This window comes from Tachypleus tridentatus, chromosome 3, assembly GCF_004210375.1.
Source record: "Tachypleus tridentatus isolate NWPU-2018 chromosome 3, ASM421037v1, whole genome shotgun sequence".
NCBI classification, from domain to species: domain Eukaryota; kingdom Metazoa; phylum Arthropoda; class Merostomata; order Xiphosura; family Limulidae; genus Tachypleus; species Tachypleus tridentatus.
This window is the reverse complement of record NC_134827.1, coordinates 24,560,903-24,570,268: the sequence shown is the minus strand read 5'-3', so window position 1 is coordinate 24,570,268 and position 9,366 is coordinate 24,560,903. Positions and strand designations below refer to the sequence as shown.

General features: G+C 31.8%; 1 protein-coding gene across 1 annotated transcript in view; it reads left to right on the top strand.

Annotated features, from left to right (window-relative positions):
- The window catches only part of LOC143247943 (coiled-coil domain-containing protein CG32809-like), a 472,276-nt gene that overhangs the window by 165,163 nt on the left and 297,747 nt on the right, over positions 1-9,366 (top strand). The window lies entirely within an intron of this gene.

Genomic DNA, 9,366 nt, shown 5'->3' with positions numbered 1-9,366 from the left:
TTTTGTGTATTCATCCTATGTTGTTTCTGTATTTTGTGTATTCATCCTACGTTGTTTCTGTATTTTGTGTATTCATCCTACGTTGTTTCTGTATTTTGTGTATTCATCCTACGTTGTTTCTGTATTTTGTGTATTCATCCTACGTTGTTTCTGTATTTTGTGTATTCATCCTACGTTGTTTCTGTATTTTGTGTATTCATCCTACGTTGTTTCTGTATTTTGTGTATTCATCCTACGTTGTTTCTGTATTTTGTGTATTCATCCTACGTTGTTTCTGTATTTTGTGTATTCATCCTACGTTGTTTCTGTATTTTGTGTATTCATCCTACGTTGTTTCTGTATTTTGTGTATTCATCCTACGTTGTTTCTGTATTTTGTGTATTCATCCTACGTTGTTTCTTTCTGTATTTTGTGTATTCATCCTACGTTGTTTCTGTATTTTGTGTATTCATCCTACGTTGTTTCTGTATTTTGTGTATTCATCCTACGTTGTTTCTGTATTTTGTGTATTCATCCTATGTTGTTTCTGTATTTTGTGTATTCATCCTACGTTGTTTCTGTATTTTGTGTATTCATCCTACGTTGTTTCTGTATTTTGTTTATTCATCCTTCGTTGTTTCTGTGTATTTTACGTTGTGTATTCATCCTATGTTGTTTCTGTATTTTGTGTATTCATCCTACGTTGTTTCTGTATTTTGTGTATTCATCCTACGTTGTTTCTGTATTTTGTGTATTCATCCTATGTTGTTTCTGTATTTTGTGTATTCATCCTTCGTTGTTGTTTCTGTATTTTGTGTATTCATCCTACGTTGTTTCTGTATTTTGTGTATTCATCCTACGTTGTTTCTGTATTTTGTGTATTCATCCTACGTTGTTTCTGTATTTTGTGTATTCATCCTACGTTGTTTCTGTATTTTGTGTATTCATCCTACGTTGTTTCTGTATTTTGTGTATTCATCCTACGTTGTTTCTGTATTTTGTGTATTCATCCTACGTTGTTTCTGTATTTTGTGTATTCATCCTACGTTGTTTCTGTATTTTGTGTATTCATCCTTCGTTGTTTCTGTATTTTGTGTATTCATCCTACGTTGTTTCTGTATTTTGTGTATTCATCCTACGGTTGTTTCCATATTTTGTGTATTCATCCTACGTTGTTTCTGTATTTTGTGTATTCATCCTACGTTGTTTCTGTATTTTGTGTATTCATCCTACGTTGTTTCTGTTTTTGTGTTTCCTGTGTTTTGTGTATTGTGTATTCATCCTACGTTGTTTCTGTATTTTGTGTATTCATCCTATTTTGTGTATTCATCCTACGTTGTTTCTGTATTTTGTGTATTCATCCTACGTTGTTTCTGTATTTTGTGTATTCATCCTACGTTGTTTCTGTATTTTGTGTATTCATCCTACGTTGTTTCTGTATTTTGTGTATTCATCCTACGTTGTTTCTGTATTTTGTGTATTCATCCTACGTTGTTTCTGTATTTTGTGTGTATTCATCCTCCTGTACGTTGTTTCTGTATTTTGTGTATTCATCCTATGTTGTTTCTGTATTTTGTGTATTCATCCTACGTTGTTTCTGTATTTTTGTGTATTCATCCTACGTTGTTTCTGTATTTTGTGTATTCATCCTACGTTGTTTCTGTATTTTGTGTATTCATCCTGTGTTTCGTTGTTTCTGTATTTTGTGTATTCATCCTACGTTGTTTCTGTATTTTGTGTATTCATCCTACGTTGTTTCTGTATTTTGTGTATTTTGTTGTTTCTGTATTTTGTGTATTCATCCTTGTTGTTTCTGTTTTTGTTTTGTTTCTGTATTTTGTGTATTCATCCTACGTTGTTTCTGTATTTTTTGTGTATTCATCCTACGTTGTTTCTGTATTTTTGTGTATTTTGTGTATTCATCTACGTTGTTTCTGTATTTTGTGTATTCATCCTACGTTGTTTCTGTATTTTGTGTATTCATCCTTGTTTCGTTGTTTCTGTATTTTTGTGTATTCATCCTACGTTGTTTCTGTATTTTGTGTATTCATCCTACGTTGTTTCTGTATTTTGTGTATTCATCCTACGTTGTTTCTGTATTTTGTGTATTCATCCTACGTTGTTTCTGTATTTTGTGTATTCATCCTACGTTGTTTCTGTATTTTGTGTATTCATCCTTCGTTGTTGTTTCTGTATTTTGTGTATTCATCCTACGTTGTTTCTGTATTTTGTGTATTCATCCTACGTTGTTTCTGTATTTTGTGTATTCATCCTACGTTGTTTCTGTATTTTGTGTATTCATCCTACGTTGTTTCTGTATTTTGTGTATTCATCCTACGTTGTTTCTGTATTTTGTGTATTCATCCTACGTTGTTTCTGTATTTTGTGTATTCATCCTATTCATCCTATGTTGTTTCTGTATTTTGTGTATTCATCCTACGTTGTTTCTGTATTTTGTGTATTCATCCTACGTTGTTTCTGTATTTTGTGTATTCATCCTACGTTGTTTCTGTATTTGTGTATTCATCCTACGTTGTTTCTGTATTTTGTGTATTCATCCTACGTTGTTTCTGTATTTTGTGTATTCATCCTACGTTGTTTCTGTATTTTGTGTATTCATCCTACGTTGTTTCTGTATTTTGTGTATTCATCCTACGTTGTTTCTGTATTTTGTGTATTCATCCTACGTTGTTTCTGTATTTTGTGTATTCATCCTACGTTGTTTCTGTATTTTGTGTATTCATCCTACGTTGTTTCTGTATTTTGTGTATTCATCCTTCGTTGTTTCTGTATTTTGTGTATTCATCCTTCGTTGTTTCTGTATTTTGTGTATTCATCCTATGTTGTTTCTGTATTTTGTGTATTCATCCTACGTTGTTTCTGTATTTTGTGTATTCATCCTATGTTGTTTCTGTATTTTGTGTATTCATCCTACGTTGTTTCTGTATTTTGTGTATTCATCCTACGTTGTTTCTGTATTTTGTGTATTCATCCTACGTTGTTTCTGTATTTTGTGTATTCATCCTACGTTGTTTCTGTATTTTGTGTATTCATCCTACGTTGTTTCTGTATTTTGTGTATTCATCCTACGTTGTTTCTGTATTTTGTGTATTCATCCTACGTTGTTTCTGTATTTTGTGTATTCATCCTACGTTGTTTCTGTATTTTGTGTATTCATCCTACGTTGTTTCTGTATTTTGTGTATTCATCCTACGTTGTTTCTGTATTTTGTGTATTCATCCTACGTTGTTTCTGTATTTTGTGTATTCCTACGTTGTTGTATTCATCCTTCGTTGTTTCTGTATTTTGTGTATTCATCCTATGTTGTTTCTGTATTTTGTGTATTCATCCTACGTTGTTTCTGTATTTTGTGTATTCATCCTACGTTGTTTCTGTATTTTGTGTATTCATCCTATGTTGTTTCTGTATTTTGTGTATTCATCCTACGTTGTTTCTGTATTTTGTGTATTCATCCTACGTTGTTTTCATCCTTTGTTGTTTCTGTTTTTTTTGTGTATTCATCCTACGTTGTTTCTGTATTTTGTGTATTCATCCTACGTTGTTTCTGTATTTTGTGTATTCATCCTACGTTGTTTCTGTATTTTGTGTATTCATCCTACGTTGTTTCTGTATTTTGTGTATTCATCCTACGTTGTTTCTGTATTTTGTGTATTCATCCTACGTTGTTTCTGTATTTTGTGTATTCATCCTACGTTGTTTCTGTATTTTGTGTATTCATCCTACGTTGTTTCTGTATTTTGTGTATTCATCCTACGTTGTTTCTGTATTTTGTGTATTCATCCTACGTTGTTTCTGTATTTTGTGTATTCATCCTATGTTGTTTCTGTATTTTGTGTATTCATCCTACGTTGTTTCTGTATTTTGTGTATTCATCCTACGTTGTTTCTGTATTTTGTGTATTCATCCTACGTTGTTTCTGTATTTTGTGTATTCATCCTACGTTGTTTCTGTATTTTGTGTATTCATCCTACGTTGTTTCTGTATTTTGTGTATTCATCCTTTCGTTGTTTCTGTATTTTTTGTGTATTCATCCTACGTTGTTTCTGTATTTTGTGTATTCATCCTTCGTTGTTTCTGTATTTTGTGTATTCATCCTACGTTGTTTCTGTATTTTGTGTATTCATCCTATGTTGTTTCTGTATTTTGTGTATTCATCCTATGTTGTTTCTGTGTTTTGTGTATTCATCCTATGTTGTTTCTGTATTTTGTGTATTCATCCTATGTTGTTTCTGTATTTTGTGTATTCATCCTATGTTGTTTCTGTGTTTTGTGTGTATTCATCCTATGTTGTTTCTGTATTTTGTGTATTCATCCTATGTTGTTTCTGTATTTTGTGTATTCATCCTACGTTGTTTCTGTATTTTGTGTATTCATCCTACGTTGTTTCTGTATTTTGTGTATTCATCCTATTTCTGTTTTTGTGTTTCTGTATTTTGTGTATTTCCTACGTTTTCTGTTTTGTGTATTCATCCTACGTTGTTTCTGTTTTTGTGTATTCCTACGTTGTTTCTGTATTTTTTCTGTGTATTCATCCTACGTTGTTTCTGTATTTTGTGTATTCATCCTACGTTGTTTCTGTATTTTGTGTATTCATCCTACGTTGTTTCTGTATTTTGTGTATTCATCCTACGTTGTTTCTGTATTTTGTGTATTCATCCTACGTTGTTTCTGTATTTTGTGTATTCATCCTTCGTTGTTTCTGTATTTTGTGTATTCATCCTACGTTGTTTCTGTATTTTTCTGTATTCATCCTTCGTTGTTTCTGTATTTTGTGTATTCATCCTACGTTGTTTCTGTATTTTGTGTATTCATCCTACGTTGTTTCTGTATTTTGTGTATTCATCCTACGTTGTTTCTGTATTTTGTGTATTCATCCTACGTTGTTTCTGTATTTTGTGTATTCATCCTACGTTGTTTCTGTATTTTGTGTATTCATCCTACGTTGTTTCTGTATTTTGTGTATTCATCCTACGTTGTTTCTGTATTTTGTGTATTCATCCTACGTTGTTTCTGTATTTTGTGTATTCATCCTACGTTGTTTCTGTATTTTGTGTATTCATCCTACGTTGTTTCTGTATTTTGTGTATTCATCCTACGTTGTTTCTGTATTTTGTGTATTCATCCTACGTTGTTTCTGTATTTTGTGTATTCATCCTACGTTGTTTCTGTATTTTGTGTATTCATCCTACGTTGTTTCTGTATTTTGTGTATTCATCCTCCTACGTTGTTTCTGTATTTTGTGTATTCATCCTACGTTGTTTCTGTATTTTGTGTATTCATCCTACGTTGTTTCTGTATTTTGTGTATTCATCCTACGTTGTTTCTGTATTTTTGTTTCATCCTACGTTGTTTCTGTATTTTGTGTATTCATCCTACGTTGTTTCTGTATTTTGTGTATTCATCCTACGTTGTTTCTGTATTTTGTGTATTCATCCTACGTTGTTTCTGTTGTTTCTGTTGTTTTGTGTATTCATCCTACGTTGTTTCTGTATTTTGTGTATTCATCCTACGTTGTTTCTGTATTTTGTGTATTCATCCTACGTTGTTTCTGTATTTTGTGTATTCATCCTACGTTGTTTCTGTATTTTGTGTATTCATCCTACGTTGTTTCTGTATTTTGTGTATTCATCCTACGTTGTTTCTGTATTTTGTGTATTCATCCTACGTTGTTTCTGTATTTTGTGTATTCATCCTACGTTGTTTCTGTATTTTGTGTATTCATCCTACGTTGTTTCTGTATTTTGTGTATTCATCCTACGTTGTTTCTGTATTTTGTGTATTCATCCTACGTTGTTTCTGTATTTTGTGTATTCATCCTACGTTGTATTTTGTGTATTCATCCTACGTTGTTTCTGTATTTTGTGTATTCATCCTACGTTGTTTCTGTATTTTGTGTATTCCTATTGTTTCTGTATTTTGTGTATTCATCCTATGTTGTTTCTGTATTTTGTGTATTCATCCTACGTTGTTTCTGTATTTTGTGTATTCATCCTACGTTGTTTCTGTATTTTGTGTATTCATCCTACGTTGTTTCTGTATTTTGTGTATTCATCCTACATTGTTTCTGTATTTTGTGTATCCATCCTTCGTTGTTTCTGTATTTTTGTGTATTTTGTGTATTCATCCTACGTTGTTTCTGTATTTTGTGTATTCATCCTACGTTGTTTCTGTATTTTGTGTATTCATCCTACGTTGTTTCTGTATTTTGTGTATTCATCCTATGTTGTTTCTGTATTTTGTGTATTCATCCTATGTTGTTTCTGTATTTTGTGTATTCATCCTACGTTGTTTCTGTATTTTGTGTATTCATCCTACGTTGTTTCTGTATTTTGTGTATTCATCCTACGTTGTTTCTGTATTTTGTGTATTCATCCTACGTTGTTTCTGTATTTTTGTGTATTTTGTGTATTCATCCTACGTTGTTTCTGTATTTTGTGTATTCATCCTACGTTGTTTCTGTATTTTGTGTATTCATCCTACGTTGTTTCTGTATTTTGTGTATTCATCCTACGTTGTTTCTGTATTTTGTGTATTCATCCTACGTTGTTTCTGTATTTTGTGTATTCATCCTACGTTGTTTCTGTATTTTGTGTATTCATCCTACGTTGTTTCTGTTGTTTCTGTGTGTATTCATCCTATTGTTTCTGTATTTTGTGTATTCATCCTTTGTTTCTGTATTTTGTGTATTCATCCTATGTTGTTTCTGTATTTTGTGTATTCATCCTACGTTGTTTCTGTATTTTGTGTATTCATCCTACGTTGTTTCTGTATTTTGTGTATTCATCCTTCGTTGTTTCTGTATTTTGTGTATTCATCCTACGTTGTTTCTGTATTTTGTGTATTCATCCTACGTTGTTTCTGTATTTTGTGTATTCATCCTACGTTGTTTCTGTATTTTGTGTATTCATCCTACGTTGTTTCTGTATTTTGTGTATTCATCCTACGTTGTTTCTGTATTTTGTGTATTCATCCTACGTTGTTTCTGTATTTTGTGTATTCATCCTACGTTGTTTCTGTATTTTGTGTATTCATCCTACGTTGTTTCTGTATTTTGTGTATTCATCCTACGTTTCATTTTGTTTCTGTTTTTGTGTATTCATCCTATGTTGTTTCTGTATTTTGTGTATTCATCCTACGTTGTTTCTGTATTTTGTGTATTCATCCTACGTTGTTTCTGTATTTTGTGTATTCATCCTACGTTGTTTCTGTATTTTGTGTATGTTCCTGTTGTTTCTGTATTTTGTGTATTCATCCTACGTTGTTTCTGTATTTTGTGTATTCATCCTACGTTGTTTCTGTATTTTGTGTATTCATCCTACGTTGTTTCTGTATTTTGTGTATTCATCCTACGTTGTTTCTGTATTTTGTGTATTCATCCTACGTTGTTTCTGTATTTTGTGTATTCATCCTACGTTGTTTCTGTATTTTGTGTATTCATCCTACGTTGTTTCTGTATTTTGTGTATTCATCTTACGTTGTTTCTGTATTTTGTGTATTCATCCTACGTTGTTTCTGTATTTTGTGTATTCATCCTACGTTGTTTCTGTATTTTGTGTATTCATCCTACGTTGTTTCTGTATTTTGTGTATTCATCCTACGTTGTTTCATCCTACGTTGTTTTGTGTGTATTCATCCTACGTTGTTTCTGTATTTTGTGTATTCATCCTACGTTGTTTCTGTATTTTGTGTATTCATCCTACGTTGTTTCTGTTTTTGTGTATTCATCCTACGTTGTTTCTGTATTTTGTGTATTCATCCTACGTTGTTTCTGTATTTTGTGTATTCATCCTACGTTGTTTCTGTATTTTGTGTATTCATCCTACGTTGTTTCTGTATTTTGTGTATTCATCCTTCGTTGTTTCTGTATTTTGTGTATTCATCCTACGTTGTTTCTGTATTTTGTGTATTCATCCTACGTTGTTTCTGTATTTTTCTGTATTCATCCTATGTTGTTTCTGTATTTTGTGTATTCATCCTACGTTGTTTCTGTGTATTTTGTGTATTCATCCTACGTTGTTTCTGTATTTTGTGTATTCATCCTACGTTGTTTCTGTATTTTGTGTATTCATCCTACGTTGTTTCTGTATTTTGTGTATTCATCCTACATTGTTTCTGTATTTTGTGTATTCATCCTACGTTGTTTCTGTATTTTGTGTATTCATCCTACGTTGTTTCTGTATTTTGTGTATTCATCCTACGTTGTTTCTGTATTTTGTGTATTCATCCTACGTTGTTTCTGTATTTTGTGTATTCATCCTACGTTGTTTCTGTATTTTGTGTATTCATCCTACTGTATTTTGTGTATTCATCCTACGTTGTTTCTGTATTTTGTGTATTCATCCTACGTTGTTTCTGTATTTTGTGTATTCATCCTACGTTGTTTCTGTATTTTTTTGTGTATTCATCCTACGTTGTTTCTGTATTTTGTGTATTCATCCTACGTTGTTTCTGTATTTTGTGTATTCATCCTACGTTGTTTCTGTATTTTGTGTATTCATTTGTGTATTCATCCTATGTTGTTTCTGTATTTTGTGTATTCATCCTACGTTGTTTCTGTATTTTGTGTATTCATCCTACGTTGTTTCTGTATTTTGTGTATTCATCCTACGTTGTTTCTGTATTTTTGTGTATTCATCCTATGTTGTTTCTGTATTTTGTGTATTCATCCTATGTTGTTTCTGTATTTTGTGTATTCATCCTATTGTTGTTTTTTGTGTATTCATCCTTCGTTGTTTCTGTATTTTGTGTATTCATCCTACGTTGTTTCTGTATTTTGTGTATTCATCCTATGTTGTTTCTGTATTTTGTGTATTCATCCTACGTTGTTTCTGTATTTTGTGTATTCATCCTACGTTGTTTCTGTATTTTTGTGTATTCATCCTACGTTGTTTCTGTTTTTGTGTATTCATCCTGTTGTTTCTGTATTTTGTGTATTCATCCTACGTTGTTTCTGTATTTTGTGTATTCATCCTACGTTGTTTCTGTATTTTGTGTATTCATCCTACGTTGTTTCTGTATTTTGTGTATTCATCCTACGTTGTTTCTGTATTTTGTGTATTCATCCTACGTTGTTTCTGTATTTTGTGTATTCATCCTACATCCTACGTTGTTTCTGTATTTTGTGTATTCATCCTACGTTGTTTCTGTATTTTGTGTATTCATCCTACGTTGTTTCTGTATTTTGTGTATTCATCCTACGTTGTTTCTGTATTTTGTGTATTCATCCTACGTTGTTTCTGTATTTTGTGTATTCATCCTACGTTGTTTCTGTATTTTGTGTATTCATCCTACGTTGTTTCTGTATTTTGTGTATTCATCCTATCCGTTGTTTCTGTATTTTGTGTATTCATCCTACGTTGTTTCTGT